This window comes from Chiloscyllium plagiosum, unplaced genomic scaffold (assembly GCF_037043375.1).
Source record: "Chiloscyllium plagiosum isolate Xiang-an unplaced genomic scaffold, Cpla_swu_hap1 HiC_scaffold_1, whole genome shotgun sequence".
Lineage (NCBI taxonomy): Eukaryota > Metazoa > Chordata > Chondrichthyes > Orectolobiformes > Hemiscylliidae > Chiloscyllium > Chiloscyllium plagiosum.
The window spans coordinates 51,700,540-51,722,195 of NW_028270139.1; the positions used below are offsets into that span (position 1 = coordinate 51,700,540).

General features: G+C 40.2%; 1 protein-coding gene across 7 annotated transcripts in view; it reads right to left on the minus strand.

The window, feature by feature from the left end:
- The window catches only part of kcnip4a (potassium voltage-gated channel interacting protein 4a), a 1,154,042-nt gene that overhangs the window by 133,205 nt on the left and 999,181 nt on the right, over positions 1 to 21,656 (minus strand). The window contains exon 1 of one of the 7 annotated variants that reach the window (XM_087986808.1): positions 7,095 to 7,206. The exons of the other annotated variants lie outside the window; for them this stretch is intronic. The gene's annotated coding sequence lies outside the window, so the exon portion shown is untranslated. Of the gene's footprint in view, positions 1 to 7,094; positions 7,207 to 21,656 lie in introns of those variants that run through there. 7 annotated transcript variants of the gene reach the window in all.

The window sequence follows — 21,656 nt, forward strand, 5'->3', positions numbered from 1 at the left end:
CAACTTCAATCAAAATCCATTCACACATACTCTGAGCAATGGGATGGGGTGGGATGTGGGGGCGGAACCAATTGACTTCAAAGGAAACACCAGAAATGTAATGGAAGGCACAGATTTGGTGTGAAGATAAGGGACCCACAATGAATACAATTGCAGGCTCCGACACCAGAGGCAGCAATCCCCAGAGCGGTTCCAAACAGCCATCCTTGGAGGAGCATTCCCAAGTGCTAGCTCCAGAAGAAGAACTCCAACAGCTGATACCAGCAGCTATTTCAAAGAGCTATCTCCAGAAGGGGTATCTTAACAGCAATTCCATGAGCTACCGACACAGGTCTGTTCTAAACCAGGGGAATCAATGGCAACCGACCACAACCAGCAGACTTAAGACCTGACAAACTCCGAAAATCACCGACCCGAACGACACCACAAAGCCTTGGGCACATCCTGAAGTGAAAAACGAGCCCACAAAGCTGGCAGAAAGTATTCCTGAAGAAGGGCTGATGCCTGAAACGTCGATTCTCCTGCTCCTTGGATGCTGCCTGACCTGCTGCGCTTTTCCAGCAACACATTTTCAGCTCTGATCTCCAGCATCTGCAGTCCTCACTTTCTCCTAGAAAGTAAGGAAAGCCAAGTGGATGGATCTAAAATGCATCCTATCACATCAGCGTACTCAATCCAGACAGAAGGCCTACACAATTCGAAGTCTTCATTCAAGTTCCAGATACAGCAAGCAGGAACAGCCAAATGTACTTTAAAACCACGTTTTCCTCAGTGTTAAAAATCACACAACACCAGGTTCTAGTCCAACAGGATTATTTGGAAGCACTAGCTTTCAGAGCACTGTCCATCATCAGGAGGTTGTGAAGGATAAGATCGTAGGACACATAATTTATAGCAGAAGTTTACAGTGTGATGTAACTGAAATTATATATTGGAAAAGATCTGGATTGTTTGCTAAGTTTCTCATCTTTTAGCATGGGCATGTTGGTTTCAGTTCTTTCATATATAAACCCCAGAACTTTCTTAAAGTTACATTCTCAAGTGAACTTTAACAATAGGTTCTATGTTGGCCCAATAATGCACTGAAGGTGTGAGGTGCCCTGTGTGAGGCTGTCTGTGCCCCAATGTTAGGACTGATTCTAATCTAAAAAAAGGATTTACTGAATCGTACATGGATTCATGCAGACTTTGAGCAAAATAAAATGTAATTCTGCAAGTACAATTTCACCCCACAAACTTATATGTGTGTGTGAGTGCATGTGTATGTGGGTGCGGGGGTCGTATGAGTGTCTGTGAGAGAGTGTGTGTATGTGTGTGAGTGTAAAGGGGTATACGTCTGTGAGAGGGTGCATGTGTGAATGTGGGAGCGTATGAGAGATAGCTCGTGTATGAGAGAGAGTCTGCGTGAGTGCATAGGTCTGTAGATGTGTCTGTCTGTTGGAGTGGTGTGTGTCTGTGTGTGAGTGTCTCTGTGTGTGTCTGTGAATAGTGCAGTGGGACATGAACCCAAGATCCCGGTTGAGGCCATCCCCATGGGTACCAAACTTGGCGACCAGCCTCTGCTCGGCCACTTTACGTTGATGCCTGTTCCAAAGTCTGCCTTGGAGGATGGCCATCCAAAGGTCTGAGGTCGAATGTCCTGGATCATTGAAGTGCTCTCCAACTGGGAGGGAACACTACTGTCTGGTGATTGTTGTGCGGTGTCCATTCATCCGTTGTCGTAGTCTCTGCATGGCCTCACCAATTTATAATGTCTCCAGGAATTCTTACCTGCAGCATGTGAGATAGACAATGTTGGCTGAATCAGATGAGTACCTGCCGCATACATGGTAGGAGGTGTCCCCACATGTAATGGTGTTATCCATGTCGATACTATGACATGTTTTGCACCATCTACCATGACAAGGTCGTATGGTGTTGGCCGGAAAGCCGGGCAGTTTGCTGCGAACAATTTTCCTCAGTGGTGAGCTTAAGCTGCTGAGACCCCTAAGTTTCCCACCTAGCTAACAGGGAGGGGAAGGCTAGTGGTGACAGTGCATGGAACTCCAAGGGTAGGAAGCTTGATTAAACTTTCTGAGAATTAACATTGTTTGAAGTTCCAATAGTGCATAATTTAGTTAGTAGTATATTCAATAGTATTACTGTCCTCTGTATAATTGAGAGAAAGTGAGGACTATACATGCTGGAGAGTCAGAGTTGAAAATGGTAGTGCTGGAAAAGCACAGCAGGCCAGGCAGCATCCTAGGAGCAAGAGAGTCGATGTTCTGGGCATAAGCCCTTCATCATAAGCCTGATGAAGGGCCTCTTTAGAACTGATTGTGTTAATTTCACTGTATATTGTATTTACCTGCATTTCTTGTGTTATACTTAACTGTCTGTATTATAAATTAATGCAGAAACTCTTTTATCCTGAGATGTTCGTCTACTGCATTCTTCATTTCACATTCCTAAATAAGTCCAGTGTCTAGAACCAGGGATCTGGGGGTGATTTGAACCACCTAAAATCAGCAAATTGCTGATTACAAACCAGAACCGTACACAGACACCAGAAAAGCTCAATTCACGCTGTTATCAGTAAAATTTCAAGTGGCAAAGAACTATCCCAAATGTCACTATTTAAAGGAAAAATTAACAATTTTATTCTTTAAGTCCAAAAGAGAACATGAAACAACTATTCACAACTCCTTTCTCTTAAACCTATCTTTTACCTCCCACTCAACAATGCTGATCTGATAAAAACCCTGATTAAGATTTACAAAAAAAATCACGTTTCAAAACTAGCCAGCTGTGTCAATTCTCCTCTGTAGATTCTCCTCTGTAGATTTTTCTCTGTAGATTTTCCTGGGTCATCTTTTCTCTGGTCATCTGCTGCACAAATTTCTCACGGTGCAGGTACCTTTATGAGAGCTATTCTGATAGCAGTCAATTGGTGCTTGGTTGCTCTTTGTCATTCTCCCCAACTGCTCAAATTATCCAATTTTATATACCCCAAAACATAGCAGACTCATTGGTTTGACATTATCAAAGCATTAAAATTCAAATTCGATTTAATTTTGATATCTTGGGCAAGGGCTTTTGCCCAAAACGTCGATTTTCCTGCTCCTCGGATGCTGCCTGAACTGCTGTGCTTTTTCAGCACCACTCTAATCTAGACCCCCGCACAATTTAAACTGATTGGCTGAATTCAAATTTGTTGTGTACCATCGCAACACAGCTCCAACTATTTGTTTCACAATCAAATATTACATGTTTAAATTTATCAGCACACTCTGTGCTTTCATTTCTTGCCAGCTTTCACTTTCTCTTAAAGGTACAGTACACACCTACACCTTCATAACAATACGCAGGTTAGTTTAATCTTAGAGTAGGATAAAAAGTTAGCACAACATCAAGGGCTGAAGGGCCTGGACTGTGCTGTACTATTCTATGTTCTACTATTTGATCCAAACATTAATCTAACCTATCCAACTTAACAGCAGCTAACTCAACAGAACTGGTGAACAAACTTTTAATGTTCTTGGTATGTAAGCTTAATAAAGCAAACATGGATTATATAAGTGTGTACACAGTTTTATTTTAACTTGTGTTTGTTGTGCAAGCTACATGGAGCTTATAACTCCATACTTATAATATATAAATCGTACATCAGCAGACAGATTCATGAGAAAAAAACGTATGTTCCAAATAAACATATGTACTTTTACATCTTATTAAAAGACTTACATGTGTACTCTGATCCAAGTACACACTCCCTCTAATCTTTAGATGTGGGGCTTCTCTTTGCAATGGTGTTTTATTATTATTTGCAGTAAAGCTCTAGATTCAAGTTCCACTCTGGGATTTGAAGGCCAGTGAAGGTGCATTCATAATGCCACCAACAAGTTTGAGTACCAACATATAAATCGTTCCTACATGCTATAATGGTAGGCTGTAAGAATGGGAGAAATTCCTGGTCAGTCATATGATGGAAAGAAACTGGAACCTCAACTGTCACTATCCACAGATTCGGACTACAAACCACATATAAAAATGTATGTTACCCAAACAACTCCGACACCTTAGGCACTGCGTTTTTCCGATGGCTAATTTGCATTAAATTGGTACCAGACTGAGGGGGTTCTAGTTGGTGTAGATCTGGGCCTACCTCCTTGTTTTACCCATGGTAAAAGTTGTGGGTTGCTTATACCTTTGGAAAGAAAATTCAAGGAGAAGAAATTCAGGGTTTCAAATCGTTGGGAAAGATTAGAGAGATTGGGGTTGTTCTCTTTGAAGTAGAGAAGCTTAAGAGGTGACCTTACTGAGGCATTCAAAATTATGAACAAATTTGATAAGAAGTATATTCTATCTTCACTAGTTAGTATATCAGTAAGAAAGCTAAGAGTAAGATGAAGAGAAACGTCTTTGCTCAGAGAGTTGTTAGGGTTTGGAATGCGCAGCCTCAGAGAGTGGTGGAGGCCATCAGAGGTTATATATTTGGATATATATTTGAAAGGGCTGAAATTAGAGGGATGCAGAGATAGGGTTGGAGAATGGAATTAGCTAGGTAGCTCTTTTGGGAGCTGGTACAGGCATGATGGATCAAATGGCCTCCTTTCAAACTGTAAAATTCTATGATTCTATGATTATACTTGACTTTGAAACATGATTGAACTATGTGGGAAACCAACGAGTAACATATTTCTGTTTGCCAAAGATTACATTTGTTGTGAAGTGTTTGCAACTTATCTACATTTTGCAATTTCCTATGGATACTGGACATACAGCAGTGTTACCTTCCTGCAAGGATATGCCAGTACTTCAGCTTGCATGAGTTTGTTCCAATGGTCCAAATAGTTCAGCTTTCTAAATTGCCATAGAGTTTCTGAACTAACTATAAACAAAAATATGAAATCAAAGTACTGTGTAAAACTGGGGACAGAATGTACAACTTTAACATCATAGAATGGCTACAATGCCACCAATTACTACAGGCCATTCCACTCGTTAAATCTATGATGGCAGTCAGCATATAGCATCATGACTGCACTTTTTCTCTACAACCCTAAACTTGTTCCTTTCTGAAGACATTAAGAGATTTTACCACACTCCTCCAGAATGCTGTCAAGACCCTAACCACTCACAGTCATGTGTCTATCAAGATCTGCTTTAAATATTGCCAACATGCCTGCTTCCACCACCTCCACTGGCAGTGCATTCTAGGTGCCCACAAGCTCTGTGTGAAACATTTTTCCCGCACATCTCTCCTAAACTTTCTGCTTCTCATGCCGAACCTGTGCCCTCTTGTCGCCGACCTTTACACCCTGGGTAAAAACTTCTGACTGGCTATCTTGTCTGTGCTTCTCATCATTTTGCAGACTTTTGTCAACATAATTTGGAGGATACTTAGAATTTTGTTGGATAACAAGCAATTGTTTAACTGCTGCCAAATTACTATCAAATCTGCAACATTCCACCAACTAACACTATTCTTCAACTCCTGCCTTCATTAGGATATTAAAAATGTTTTGGTGTTAACACTGGCCAACAATGAACATTTTTTTCTATTCAAGTAATGTAAATAGGATACACAAGAGATTGTGCTTTCTAATGATATAAATAAAATAAAATTCCTTTAAATTAATTGAATTTCACTTCATACCAAAAAATTTCAAATCACAATCTTTGCCTGTCCTGAAGCAAAGATTTCACAGTCTACCACATTCAGAAACTCACCAAGGGATTAATAGTCAATGATAACTTTAGTGAAGTCCAGTACACATACTAATTTAAAATATCTACTGGTATTGAAAACTAAAAGCATACGTCAAGCTATTTTGTGATAAAATGAACAATTGATAACAAAATGATTGTTTAATCCAAACAGTTTTCCTGAATGGCTATAAACTATTTAAAACATCGTTTAACTTTAGAATTATTAGTATCATGGGTAATAGTTCATATCAATTCTTTATATTTTACTTTTCTATGCGATGTAAAGGTTATGTTTTGACAGTTTCTGAAATCAAGTATATTCGAAGTAAAAGACAAATGAATGAAAAACAACATCCAGACAGACATAACATTTTAAATCTGATTACAGAATGTAGAAAGGTTGAAGTATCTGAAAATATCTGTCATAACCTATGCTGTTATGTTTTGTAACATAAATTGCTATGAGGTGTACACAGAAACAATAGCAGATTTAAAAAGCTGAAAGCAAAGATTAGGATCAAGACATTTACGTGCTCTCCCAACAATTTCTCCTGTAGAGTTAATCCCATGAGCGATAGTAAGGAAAGTACGATATTGTCACCACTGACTGTGTCTCAGAGAATATCAATGCAAAGGTCAAAGCAGTCCCCAAGAAAGGAAGCAAATTTAACTCCTTTAGTTCTAAAACTATCATTACAGAAAACAGTTGTTGCTGATTCCATTACACTCATTATGTGTTATTTTGGAGACTTTAAGCATAGCCAGTTGTCAAAACATTAAAGCTGACAGTCAGTATAAATACTGAGAGTTGGATAAACATAATGCCAAACATTTGGAATTCAACATTACACACTGCATTTTATACTGCTAGATAGAAATGCAGTAGTAATTTCCTTACCTTCAGAAAAATCAATCAGACCCAGGAAATGAAGCAACTTGAGAGATGCACAGATGATCACAACAATGCCAACAGTTTGTAAACCCTCTGACTCCCATTCCACACTCAACATTTTCCAACTAAACAAATCATGCCACTGTTGGCATTACAAGGACTGAGTAATCCAGTCTGTAAGTGAAAGTAGGTAAAACCTGCACTGAGCAACTATGTAGTGGAGACTACCTTTCCATTCCTATACTCAAACTAATTGACCGCAACGATTGCTCTAAAATGTCATCTGAACCTTGCATATTTTGCTTTCATCAGCAGCTGATTTTATTAGCATTGAGCTCTTCAAGAGTGCTCTGTGACCAGTAACCCCATTACACAACATCATAACATAACAGAAATGTTACTTCCCTGCTACAGAAGACATCTGTTAACTGAAACTAGCAAGAGACATATTATATAAGATACATAATTATTCTATTTTGATGAAAAAAACAAAAACAATCATAAAACTTACACTATGGGAGACATACAGCAACTTGCCTTGAGAGATAAATTCCCTTAAACAAAGGATAGCATCTTTTTAACTTCCAAATAACATCAGCTTTGATAAGTTTTCATTGTAACAGTCCAAAAGGCAGATTTTGTTTAATTCATTAGCAAGACAATTTAAAGAAGCTGCTGCTTGTGGAGCTCTTCACCATATATAGCTGTTTATTCATTTACAATCAACTGCTGAAACTGTATATTGCTTTGCTTAACTAAAATAAAACCCTTAAATGGATAGTACCATTAAACAGCACGTTAAAAAAAACATGATGCGCCGAGGTCCACTAAGTCATTATATTCTGCGTAAAACAACAAGAAAAAAACAGCATGTGCTGTCAGGAGACTCTGAAACAAACTTTATATCTTCAATCGAGATTATTAGTAACACCTCTGTGTTCAACGTGCTAAATTTTTAAAGGGTAGTTTTCTTATAATTGTGCACAACCAGCCTGGATTTCTGAGACTTAGAATCCATTCTCCAGCAGACTGGGATTAAATATTAAAAAGAGGCACTTAATCAATATGAACTAATCAATTTCCCATGATTAGGACAATTGAAAGATTCTACATAAATTATAATCATTATAAAATGAAATCATGTTTACACAATGTTGCATTTACTGTTAGACTGTGAAAAAAGTTATTGAGGAAAAGAAATTTCTGCTCCTGCTGTGCTTTTCTCGTTAGCCTGTATTCAATATATGAAGCATTAAAAAGGGACATAAAATCCAACATCCTCAGTCTAATGATATACTGGCATTTCATAAGTTCAGTATTATCTAGCTGTTATCTTGAGCTAAGAATTTTAAGAAAAAATTCTCGGTATGACTGATTGATATAATAGCAAACAAAAACACATTACTCATTCATCATTTCTAAGTGCACATGCAGTAATTATTTCCTTTAACCTGATGGCAGCCAAAAAGGCAGAACAAATCAAGGTAACATTCATGTCTTTAACTCATTGGTAGCATTACTTGGGGAGCAGAAAGAGCAAAAGAAAACCATTAACTTTCTTCATTCCTTCGGACTGGGATGGCATCTGGCTCCGGCCTAATTCATGCTTCTGTCCATTGGCCTTCAAGTTTGTCCTGTTGGCTTCTGATATAAATGTGAAGGATTAAAATGGGATCCATTGGTTAAAAAACAAATGCTGGATATCATAATGGGTCAGACAGCATCCTTAGAGAGAGAGAGAGCAAGGTAATGATTCGAGTCAAGATGACTCTTCATCGAGAAGAGATTTCATATAGACATCTCATCCTTCGAGTCATCTGGACTTGAAATGTTAGCTTGCTCTCTCTCCACGGATGCTGTCTGATCCACTGTGATCTCCAGCATTTGCTGTTTTCAGCAAAGATTCCAGCATCTGCAGTAATTTGCTCCTCCATTGGTTAAAAGTGGATTTTCCCCTGAAATTTGTGTGTATCTCCAAATCTGTGTCCTCAACGTACTGGTCCCTCTCTAAGTTCAAACTAGATATCAAAGGGGTTGAGTTTGCCATCATGCAGGCAGGTGATGTGATTGTGCAGACAAGTTAGAGTTCTTTAAAAATGGCAGATGGGATCCAATTCTTTGATTCATAGCCCCTTTCTTAATTCCAGCAAGTTTGCTCTCTTTCAGAAGCTGGAAGCTGAGAGTTTCTCCCACAATAGGTTTTCAATGTCTATTTTTCTTCTCATGAGCACGTCAAAGACTTGTCAAACTTTCTAATAGCTCCCTTGATCTGAATGTCTCTCGTGGATTTGAGAAAAAAGTGGGTATTGAGGATGCATTTGACAATTGTCATTAACCAAGCATAGAGGGGGCAAACTTGACTGACGATTGGTAATTGGAGGTGGGCCTTCTAACCTAATGGTTTTGCCACTTGCTTGCCCTCTTTGATGCCTTGGAAGACATCCCACTGCCCTCCAATAATGGAACAATTGAGGGCAGGACCTTTCTCCATAGAGACAGGTTTACACAGTCATAAACTCCCAATATCTATGTCTTGATTTAAATTTTGCCACTGCCGTCAATAAGAGACCAGAACCATTTTGTTTTATGCTGGTCAGCTGCAAGTGCAATATTACAGTCTATTCCACACTAACAGTGGGTTGGTGGTGGGAATTCTGGCAGATCTTTCCAATGGAGTTGAGCTGGAAATCATGTATTAAACAAAAATAATTGGTGGGCTCGAAGATTTTTGTGTGGCTAAAAGGGGGATTCATGCATAAAAATTTGGCTTATCTATTTCTGTAGTCTTCTGTAATTGCCTTGATAAGGATACCTGGATAGGCTGTTCAGGCCTAATAGCAATATGTGGTGCTATAACTTGCAAAGGACTACTACTTGCACATAAAATATGGGCTTCCACATGATGTAAGAAGAAAATTCGGTGATCCATTTCTAACACAGGTATAGAGAATTTTACAGCACAAATGTTTACAATCTGCTATAGAGTCATACAGTCATAGAGTCCTACAGCCCCAAGACAGGCCCAAGACAGGCCCATTGGCCCAAACTGGTCCATGCCGACCAAAATATCCATCCACACTAACTCCATTTCCCTGCACTTGGCCCATATCTTTCTAAACCTTTCCTATCCATGTATTCAAAGGGTCGTACAGTCATAGAGATGTACAACATGGAAACAGACCTTTTGGTCCAACTAGTCCATGGAGACCAGATATCCCAACCCAATCTAGTCCCACCTGCCAGCACCCGGCCCATATCCCTCTAAGCCCTTCCTATTCATATACCCATCCTATTCATATACCCATTAAATGTTGCAATTGTACTAGCCTCCACCACTTCCTCTGGCAGCTCATTCCATACACGTACCACCCTCTGCATGCAAAAATGCCACCCCCCACCCCCTCCACTCCTGCCTCTCTTTCTGTCCGTCCTGTAGCATTTGTATCCTGGAATATTAAGCTACTAGTCCTGTCCAACCCTGAGCCACGTTTCTGTAATTGCTATGTAATTGTTAGTCCCATGTTCCTAACCATGCCTTGAGTTCATCTGCCTTCCCTATTAGGCCTCTTGCATTGAAATAAATGCAGTTTAATTTATCAGTTCTTCCTTGTTCTCTGCTTTGTCCCTGCCTGCCCTGACTGTTTGACTCACTTCTTTTCTCAACTATACCAGTCTCAGATTGATCTTGAAGCACCAGGAATAATCCAGATATTATTACCCTCGAGAGCCTCCTTTGTAAATTCTCTCTCTCCTGCACTGACCTCAACATGTGCTGCCTTTGTCTGTTCCACTCCCCTTTAAAAGTGCTGTTGTTTTGATTTTTTTTTCTCTAAAGTTCCAAAACAATTGCACCAGTATATAAAACAGTAATTGCTGTTCCTGGAATTCAAGAAAATCACCTCCAACACTTAAAATACCTCAAAGAAGGAACAGCCTGTTACAGCCAGAAGTTTTTCAATCCTCCATCTTGGATTACCCAGAATGTGGTTTAAACGTTATTAATGTATCAGCCTCAACCACTTCCACTGGCAGCTAATTCCATTTGCATACCACCCTCTGTGTCAGAACGTTGCCCCTCAGGTTCCCATTTATTATTTCCCCTCTAACCTTAAACTGATGCTCTTTAGTCCTCGAATCCCCAACCTTGGGAAAAAGGCCGAGTATATTCACTCTATCCAGGCCTCTCATGATCTTATACACTTCTATAAGATTCCCCCCTCGGTCCCCTATGCTCGAAAGAGAAAAGTCCTAGCTTGTCCAACCTCTCCCTATAACTCAGTCCCTTGAGTCCTGGCAACATCCTTGTAAATGTCTTCTGCACTCTTTCCAGTTTAATAACATCCTTCCTATAGCAAGGTGACCAAAACTGAATACAATACTCCAAATGCGGCCTCACCAATGTCCTGTACAACTGCAACATAACTTCCCAACTTCTATACTCAATACCCTGACTGATGAAGACCAGTGTGCCAAAAGCCTTCTTCAATGCCCTGTCTACCTGTGACTCACTTTCAGAGAACCGTGCACCTGAACTCCAAGGTCTCTCTGTTCCTCTACATTCTTTAAGGGCCTACCATTCACCATGAAACTCCTACCTTGATTTGACTTTCCAAGATGCAACATCTCACACTTCTCAAAATGAGGTGGAGACTTGTAGACTTGTACCTTTTGGGCAGCCATGTGAAAATTAACTCTACTGATTATTTTTTTTCTCTACTGATTCTTTTTCAGTTGAAGTGGAATGCACAACTATCCTATAGTGTTCTGCAAAATTACCTCAAATCTTTTATAAGCTTGATCCATGGCTGTACTGACTGTTCTGTAGGTTTACAATTACCTGTGGACTTAAGAAAAAGCAATATACCAATTTACACTGAGCTTTTAAAATTACATTTCCAAAGCTATCTCTTGCTTTCTCAAAAAATAAAGAATTGCAATGAAACAATTCTCATTTTAAAAGATACTGGATATTAAATTATCATTGTATCACATGACAATAGACAATAGGTGCAGGAGTAGGCCATTCAGCCCTTCGAGCCTGCACTGCCATTCAATATGATCATGGCTGATCATTCCTAATCAGTATCCTGTTCCTGCCTTATCTCCATAACCCTTGATTCCACTATCTTTGAGAGCTCTATCCAACTCTTTCTTAAATGAATCCAGAGAGTGGGCCTCCACTGCCCTCTGGGGCAGAGCATTCCACACAGCCACCACTCTCTGGGTGAAGAAGTTTCTCCTCATCTCTGTCCTAAATGGTCTACCCCGTATTTTTAAGCTGTGTCCTCTGGTTCGGCACTCACCCATCAGCGGAAACATGTTTCCTGCCTCCAGAGTGTCCAATCCTTTCATAATCTTATATGTCTCAATCAGATCCCCCTCAGTCTTCTAAACTTAAGGGTATACAAGCCCAGTCACTTCAGTCTTTCAGTGTAAGGTAATCCCGCCATTCCAGGAATTGACCTCATGAACCTACGCTGCACTCCCTCAATAGCCAGAATGTCTTTCCTCAAATTTGGAGACCAGAACTGCACACAGTACTCCAGGTGTGGTCTCACCAGGGCCCTGTACAGCTGCAGAAGCACCTCTTTGCTTCTATACACAATTCCTCTTGTTATGAAGGCCAGCATGCTATTAGCCTTCTTCACTACTTGCTGTACCTGCATGCTTGCCTTCATTGACTGGTGTACAAGAACACCCAGATCTCTCTGTACTGCCCCTTTACCTAAATTGATTCCATTGAGTAGTAATCTGCCTTCCTGTTCTTGCCACCAAAGTGGATAACCATACATTTATCCACATTAAACTGCATCTGCCATGCATCTGCCCACTCACCTAACTTGTCCAGGTCACCCTGTAATCTCCTAACATCCTCATCACATTTCACCCTGCCACCCAGCTTTGTATCATCAGCAAATTTGTTAATGTTATTGCTGATACCATCTTCTATATCATTCACATATATTGTAAAAAGCTGTGGTCCCAGCATGGATCCCTGCGGTACTCCACTGGTCACTGCCTGCCATTCCGAAATGGTGCAGTTTATCACTACCCTTTGTTTCCTATCAGCCAAACAATTTTCAATCCAATCTAGTACTTTGCCCCCAATACCATTCGCCCTAATTTTACTCACTAACCTCCTGTGTGGGACTTTATCAAAAGCTTTCTGAAAGTCCAGGTACACTATATCTACTGGATCTCCCTCGTCCATCTTCAGAGTTACATCCTCAAAAAATTCAAGAAGATTAGTCAAGCATGATTTCCCCTTCATAAATCCATGCTGACTCTGTCCTATCCTGTTACTACTACCAGATGTGCCGTAATTTCATCCTTTATAATAGACTCTAGCATCTTTCCCATCACTGAGGTCAGACTAACTGGTCTATAATTTCCTGCTTTCTCTCTCCCACCTTTCTTAAAAAGTGGTATAACATTAGCCACCCTCCAATCCTCAGGAACCGACCCCGAATCTATCGAACTCTGGAAAATAATCACCAACGCATCCACGATTTCCCGAGCCACCTCCTTCAGTACCCTGGGATGTAGACCATCAGGCCCCGGAGACTTATCAACCTTCAGACCTAACAGTCTCTCCAACACCAAATCCTGGCAAATATAAATTCCCTTAAGTTCAGGTCCTTCAGCCACTGTTACCTCAGGGAGATTGCTTGTGTCTTCCCCAGTGAATACAGATCTGAAGTACCCATTTAATTCTTCTGCCATTTCTTTGTTCCCCGTAATCTTTTCCCCTGTTTCTGTCTTCAAGGGCCCAATTTTAGTCCTAACCATTTTTTTGCCTTGCACATACCTAAAAAGCTTTTACTATCCTCCTTTATATTATTGGCCAGTTTACCTTGGTACCTCATTTTTCCTCTGCGTATTTCCTTCTTAGTAATCCTCTGTTGCTCTTTAAAAGCTTCCCAGTACTCAGTTTTCTCACTTATTTTTGCTATGTTATACTTTTTCTCTTTTAACTTTATATGTTTCTTAACTTCCCTCGTTGCATTGGATTTAATCCCATCTTTGCAGTTTCCTGACAGTATCTCTTGAAATTCGTGACCATTTTCAAGCTTTTCACTGAAAATCTTTGTGAACTCATCTATTTGATTCTGCAGTTATCTCTCTGAAACAGCTGGTTAATTAAGAAGTACATTCTGCTTGGAGCAAAATTATAAGCTTGAGGAGTTTTTGATCTCAGCTAAAGGCAACAAATTATAGAACTTGAAAGCTATCATTACCTTGACTTGTATTAAAATTTGTAATTTCCTTCTATTGTGGCTATCCTTCTATCCTTTCAGGGGCACAGCTCCTTTATTTCGCTTTGGAGAGAAACATTTCCTTGTACTGGACTACAGATGCAGAATAAACACTAAATAAATATTTAATGTCATCATTAACAAGTTTCCCACATCACTTTTGCATCAAAGCAGCAGGAAGGAAATGTCCTCTCACCATCTAGTGAAGATAACAAAACAAGACTATGTCCTGCTGGGTTAGACGCACAATAAGTGGGATATAAATTCAAGATAAAAATGCTGTTATGGGTGGTGGCATAGCATCACTGGCACTCGCTTGTAAGTGCCTTAAATTTATCATCAGTTTGAAGCCCCTGTGTCCTAAAGTATCTATAAACTAATGCTCACAGCACTTCAGATGTCCTATCAGTTTTATTTTTGGTTAATTGTTCACCATACAATTGCATGTCGGTTATAAAATGTATGTGCAATGCATTTGTGGAGCACTCCAGTGAACCAAAATCTGTCATAGGTTTTTCAAGTGGAAGAACTTGTATAACTAACAGATATAGCTTCATTTTGGAGTGAATACAACAAAATGAAACAATATTACTAACCACATTCAACCAATATGCATGAAACATAACAATTTATAATCTCCGAGAGTACGGCACTGGAGAAGCTAGGGTACTTCTTACAAAGAAAGATAAGAAGTCACTGGAGAGTGTTTAAAATCATGAAAGGTTTAGACAGAGTTAACAAAGAACTGCTTATTCCAAAGGCTGAGGATAACTGCAGAGCATGGATTTAACGAATCTAAGAAAACATGAGGAAAAGTTTTTCTATGTAAGGAATGGTTAGGATTTGGAACATACTGCCTGATAAGGTGATGGATGATAATAAAAGCTTAAGTTGAACTTTATTTAACTTTATTTTAGCTGTGCAATGTATTTCATTTTGCTGTTCCAAAATCTTCTTGGCAAAGGTTAATGGGGCAAACCTTTGCAATTTACTTGGATACTCAAACACAAATCATGTCGATCAAAGATCAGGCAACAGTTTATAGGCCTGATTCACTTAATGTCTCTCCCTATAACCATGGACTTCTAATCTGAATTATGCTTTAAAGATTAAGACTAAAGAGAGGCACTGACCGATGAAAAATTATGCACGTTCAGCATTTCAGTTGAGTTTGAGCAAGTAAGCAGGAGATTTCAGTCCTGTGCTTGGAATGATTTTTTTTTTGCATTCATTTAAGTTAATTGCTAATACTGCTACAGCTAATGCAAAGGTAAAACCTATTTGCCCTTTGTAACTAGCTATTCTTCTAGATCAGCTTTAATATAGTCAGCTGCAGTGTATGTTTCTCTTCTCCAACTCAGTCTCCTTGAACCTCTCTGTGTTAGACAGTTTAAAGGGAGATGGTCCAGTTGTTTGGTTCTTCTCTGTCTTCCAGAAGGTGGGACAAATCACTGATGAGCGGTATCCCAGGTACTCCACAATTAATATTTCATCAAGAAGACTGATGCAATTTGGGCTTGTGGTCAGGTGACACTTGACTTCCAGGGTTGCTACAGAAATATTAACATTTTATCATGAACACGGTTAAAAATGTGTAATGTGGAACCTTAGTTTAAATCTAGCTAGTTTAACCTAATCAATTTACAAAGTACGGAGCTGGAACAGACAGTATTCATGCAGCCAGGCCTTGGCCAATCAAATTTCTATCAAAACCAGGAGGCCTGGAACTTCCCAACCAGGTACCAATGGCCACAATGTTTCAGAATAAACTGTTGTTTCCACCTCCAGTAAAGTTGCTTTGTTAGAAGAACGTTACACAGACTTGGTGGCACCCAGCTCAGGTGGAGACCAGAGGCAGTATGTGATAAGGACAGCACTTGGCAGCTGAAGGTTCAATACCATGTTCTGTGACCTCTAAACGTGGAAGGTAGCCACCTCATTGGATCTTCCTGCACACACCAAATGCTAGCATTAGGCACAGGCCACAGAATCTTTGAGAAATGTACAAAGAGGGAGATAAAAGATGGGACACCTGGAGCCCTAGCTCTCTGTCTCTCTCTGCAACTTGCACTTTCTTCAACAGTATCTCCAGAGCGCACCTTTGACCTGGCAGCTGAGTTGCCCAGTATCTCCAGCTTCTTGTACCTTGTGGTACCATCAGATTGATCAGACTCAGAGAGACAACATGGTGAGATGATCTGAAGACCAGAACCAGCTCAAGACAAAAGGGGAAGCACAATCGATGACTGCAGATGATGAAACATCAGCCAACCCTCAAAGATAGAGAAAAAGCCTGTTCTGCCCTTACTGAACAGTTATTGCCAGTCCTTTCAGACAAACAGTTCAAATACAGTGATAGGGTCTTTTGGGAAGTCTCTGTCTGAAGTAGGTAGTTCATATAGATTTGAGACTGTTTACCCAGACATTTAAGACAGTTTACTGAAGAATCCTGTGAAGATTTTGATAGAGTTTGATTAACGTACAATAGTAGAGTCTGATAAGTATTCTTTTTTCTTAATAAAATGGTCACTAATGTTGTGTTGCACTTTCCCATGACTCTTGTCCCCTTTGTCTATCTTACCATGTAACATGCCTGATTTAAAAAGGGTTATTGCAACCTGGTTAAGGTTCGTCAGCGAGTTACTTAGTTTGCTTACCCACCTTTCACTTCACAATAGGCTGAGTCAAAGCATGTGAAAACTGGACCAATAGGGATGGAAAATGTGGGCAGGACAAAATGAAGGATGTTGCAGCTTGTTCCAAGACCATCTGAAGCTCCCATTATGATTCTAAGCCATGTATGTGGGAACCTTAAAGACACAAACAATGTCGTCAACTTTGGCTTGGAGGAAACTCTTCCTCTGAAAGTAGAAGGTTAAGATGAGTGCCATATGTTGATAGAGGTGAGCATTATGTTGAAGGTTGGGTAGGTGCCAAATTGTTTGCAAATTTGTAAGAAATTTAATGCATTGTTACAAATAGTTTTTCAAGCCTCCCATTCTGACTGGGGAGTTGCAGAATCAATTGTTGATCCTTCAACCCACATGTTTCAGCATCCCAGATGATTTAGTAATTTACATTTTCCACCACAAAAGCATAATCCTCACTTTGTAACATAATTTGTTGAGGTCTTCCTATCTCCTGCCACATATGGACTCAGGAATTGGGAGAGCTCTTAAAGTTAGGCATTTGCGGGATTCTTATCAACCAGACAAAAGGTCTATAAAATTCGATGGGGAGATTCTGAAAGAAGAGACTACATAAGGATAGGGAGGGCTCTGCAAACGGGCACTTGGAAATCAGAAGAGTCCGTAAAACATGGGTCAATATAGATGGTAAGTCTTTAACATGCATCATGAATTCAGTACGTCTGTAACATGGGCTGGGGGAACTTACTGTGCTGTGTAAAATGGGGATTTTGAAATAAACATTTAAAAAATTGGGCATCTTAAAATTGAGAGAGTTCTGAAATGCCAATTCTGAAATGGTTACTGTGTGAAATCAGTGAATTCTTATAAAATAGAGCTTTCTCTGAAAATGGCATGATTGTAGTTTATGCAGGCTGTAGTGGTGCAGTGTTCTCAGTAAAATGAGGAATGTCCATGATTCCCTTTAGAGAAGAAGATCTGCCATCCTATTCCAGTCTGTGACTTCAGTCTCTTGGTAATGGAGTTGACTTTTAACTGTTCTCTGAAATGGCCTAGCTAGCCAATCAGTTCAAGAGCAATTAAGGGTAGGCAACAAAACTTTGGCCCTGTCAGTGATGTCCAAATCTCATGAAAGAATAAAGAGAAAGGAAAATTCAAATTAGGAGCTCTACAGTTTGAGGCATTTATAAGCTGGGGTCTCTGAAATGTGAAGGACAATGAAATAGGTGTTTTCTGGTTTCGCCTCTTCAGTTGCTTATGTGTGGCTTCATAGTCCTTGGAATTTATCTAATGAAAACTACTGACATGAAATCACAGACAAACATGTAGAACAATACATTATGATTTAGCCATCAATGTCACATACTTGCATGTCATGCAATCAGGTATCATGTCATCAAATATCACAACATCAGGTAACAAAGCTCTGGCAAGGTCTCCAAACAGATCTGTCAACCCAATTGTCAATTAAATGTGTGCAGAAGTTTTCTTTCTGCTCTGCGCTAGTTTGAGTTGGGAGTTTTCTATAGGCCTCTGAATAGTTCCAGAGATGTAGAGGAAAGGATAGCAAAGATGATTCTGGATAGGGGTGAGAGAGACAGGGTAGTTGTTATGGGGGACTTCAACTTTCCAAATATTGACAGGGAACACTATAGTATGAATACTATAGATGGGTCAGTTTTTGTCCAGTGTGTGCAGGAGGGCTTCCTGACACAGTATGTCGACAGGCCTGCAAGGGGCGAAGCCACATTAGATTTTGTACTGGGTAATCAGCCCAGCGAGGTGTTAGACATGGAAGAAGGCGAGCACTTTGATGATAGCGATCACAATTCTGTTATGTTTACTTTAGTGATAGAAAGGGATAGGTGTATACCACTGGGCAAGAGTTACAGCTGGGGGAAAGGCAATTACGATGCGATTAGACAAGATTTAGGAAGCATAGGATGGGGAAGGAAACTGCAGGGGATGGGCACATTAGAAATATGGAGCTTACACAAGGAAAAGCTCCTGTGTGTCCTAGATAAGTATGTACCTGTCAAGCAGGGAGGAAGCTGTAGAGCCCGGGAGCCGTGGTTTACGACGGAAGTGGAATCTCTGGTCAAGAGGAAGAAGAAGGCTTATTTTAGGATGAGATGTGAAGGCTCAGTTAGGGCGCTTGAGGGTTACAAGATAGCCAGGAAAGATCTAAAGAGAGAACTCAGAAGAGCCAGGAGGAGACATGAGAAATTGTTGGTGGATAGGATCAGGGTAAACCCTAAGGCTTTCTATAGGTATTGAAGGAATAAAAGAATGATGAGAGTAAGATTAGGGCCAATCAAGGATAGTAGTGGGAAGTGATGTGTGGAGTCAGAGGAGATAGGGGAAGCACTAAATGAATATTTTTTGACAGTATTCACTCTAGAAAATGACAATGTTATCGAGGAGAATACTGAGATACAGGCTACTAGACCTAGTTGGGATTGAGGTTCGCAAGGAAGAGGTATTAGAAATCCTGCAGAGTGTGAAAATAGATAAGTCCCCTGGGCCAGATGGAATTTATCCTAGGATCCTCTGGGAAGCCAAGGAGGAGATTGCCGAGCCTTTGGCATTGATCTTTAAATCATCATTGTCTACAGAAATAGTGCCAGAAGACTGGAGGATAGCAAATGTGGTTCCCCTGTTCAAGAAGGGGAGTAGAGACAACCTTGGTAATTTATAGAACAGTGAGCCTTACTTCAGTGGTTGGCAAAGTGTTGGAAAGGGTTATATGAGATAGGACTTATAATCATCTAGAAAAGAATAATTTGATTAGGGATAGTCAGCACGATTTTGTGAAGGATAGGTCGTGCCTCACAAACCTCATTGAGTTCTTTGAGAAGGTGACCAAACAGGTAGATGAGAGTAAACCGATTGATGTGGTGTATATGAATTTCAGCAAGGCGTTCGATAAGGTTCCCCACAGTAAACTATTGTACAAAATGCGGAAGAAGGGGATTGTGGGAGATATAGCAGTTTGGATCAGTAATTGTCTTGCTGAAAGAAGACAGAGGGTGGTGGTTGTTGGGAAATGTTCATCCTGGAGTCCAGTTGCCAGTGGTGTACCACAAGGGTCAGTGTTGGGTCCACTGCTGTTTGTCATTTTTATAAATGACCTGGATGAGGGCGTAGAAGGGTGGGTTAGTAAATTTGCAGATGACACAAAGGTTGGTGGAGTTATGGATAGTGACAAAGGATGTTGTAGGTTACAGAGAGACATAGATAAGCTGCAGAGCTGGGCTGAGATGTGGCAAATGGAGTTTAATGGAGACAAGTGTGAGGTGATTCACTTTGGTTGGAGTAACCGGAATGCAAAGTACTGGGCTAATGGTAAGAATCTCAGTAGGGTAGATGCGTAGAGAGATGTCAGTGTCCAGGTACACAGATCCTTGAAAGTTGCCACCCAGGTTGACAGGGTTGTTAAGAAGGCATACAGTGTTTTAGCTTTTATTAATAGAGAGATCGAGTTCCGGAACCATGAGGTTATGCTACAGCTGTACAAAACTCTGGTGCAGCCGCACTTGGAGTATTGTGTACAGTTCTGGTCACCGCATTATAAGAAGGATGTGGAAGCTTCGGAAAGGGTGCAGAGGAGATTTACTAGGATGTTGCCTGGTATGGAGGGAAGGTCTTACGAGGAAAGGCTAAGGGACTGAGGCTGTTTTCGTTAGAGAGAAGAAGGTTGAGAGGTGACTTAATAGAGCCATATAAGATAATCAGAGGGTTAGATAGGATGGAGAGGGAGAGCCTTTTCCCAAGTATGGGGACGGCGAGCACAAGGGGGCATAGTTTTAGGACAGATGTCAGAGGTAGTTTCTTTACTCAGAGAGTAGTAAGGGTATAGAATGCTTTGCCTGCAACGGTAGTAGATTCGCCAACTTTAAGTACATTTAAGTCGGCATTGGACAAGCATATGGATGTACATGGAATAGTGTAGGTTAGATGGGCTTCAGATTGGTATGACAGGTCGGCGCAACATTGAGGGCTGTAATGTTCTATGTTCTATGTTCTAAATACAGATGCAAATTTAATTCCCAGGCTTCAATTAAGTCATGTGTCCTACTCCTTTTCCTTCCAGTAGGTTGGACAGAGTAATCAGGACTCGTTGTCTGTAATACTGCAGCTGGTGGGTCTAAGTAAAATCCAAAGTGAACCATAGCTGCACAAGATGTCTGCAACCTGAAGGTCTTCATCACAGATTTGTTGAGCTGTAGTTCAAATTGCAAACTTGTGAATTGCATCTGAAAAGGAGAGTTATGACATGCACCAGAATATTATGAACTTTAAGTTAATACTTTAAAAAGAACAAGCTATTAAAATTCTCATTGTAAATCATGTGACCTTTGGTTCCAACCAAATGGGTTGCTTTGTACTGGATGACATTAAGCTTCTTCAGTGTTATTGGAGTTGCACCTATACAGTCAATTAGGGAGTATTCAATCACACTCCTGGCTTTTGCCTTATGTAATGGTGGATCAGTTTGTGGAATCAAGCAATGAGTTATTCACTGAAGAATTCCTAGTCCCTGACTTTCTCTCACTACCAGTGTATTTGTATGGCTAGCCCAATTCAGCTTCTGGTCAATGGTAACCCCAAGGATGTTGGTAGTAGATTCAATTGTAGTGATGTCATTGAATGTCATGGGGAGATGTTTAGATTCTTTCTTGTTGAAGAAGGCCATTACCTGCCATTTTTATGGCCCAAACATTACTTGCCATTTATCAATCCAACCTTGTTTAGATTCAGCTACATTTGGACATGAGCTACTGCAGTATCCGTGTAATTGCAGAAGGTGCTAATATTGAGCAAACATCACTGAGGATTCTCATTTCAGTCCTTGTGATAGATGAAGCAACTGAAGATGTTTGGGTGCAGGATACTATACTGAGAAACTCCTACAGTCAGAAATCTAAAATGCATCCTAGTTGCAAATCAGCATACTCATGGAAATGAACAGCAATACTTCACAATCATCAGATCCCAGCAGAGAGAAATCTTGCCTCACTTTTTCCAATTTCAAGTTTACTTACAAACCAAGCCTTTGGAAATTTGAAGAAAATAAACCTCATAACTTTACTTGGGAAGACTCCAACTTCAACCTTAAAGGATACAAACCATCCTTGAAACTGTTGGCCTATCATGTGGGTGATCAGA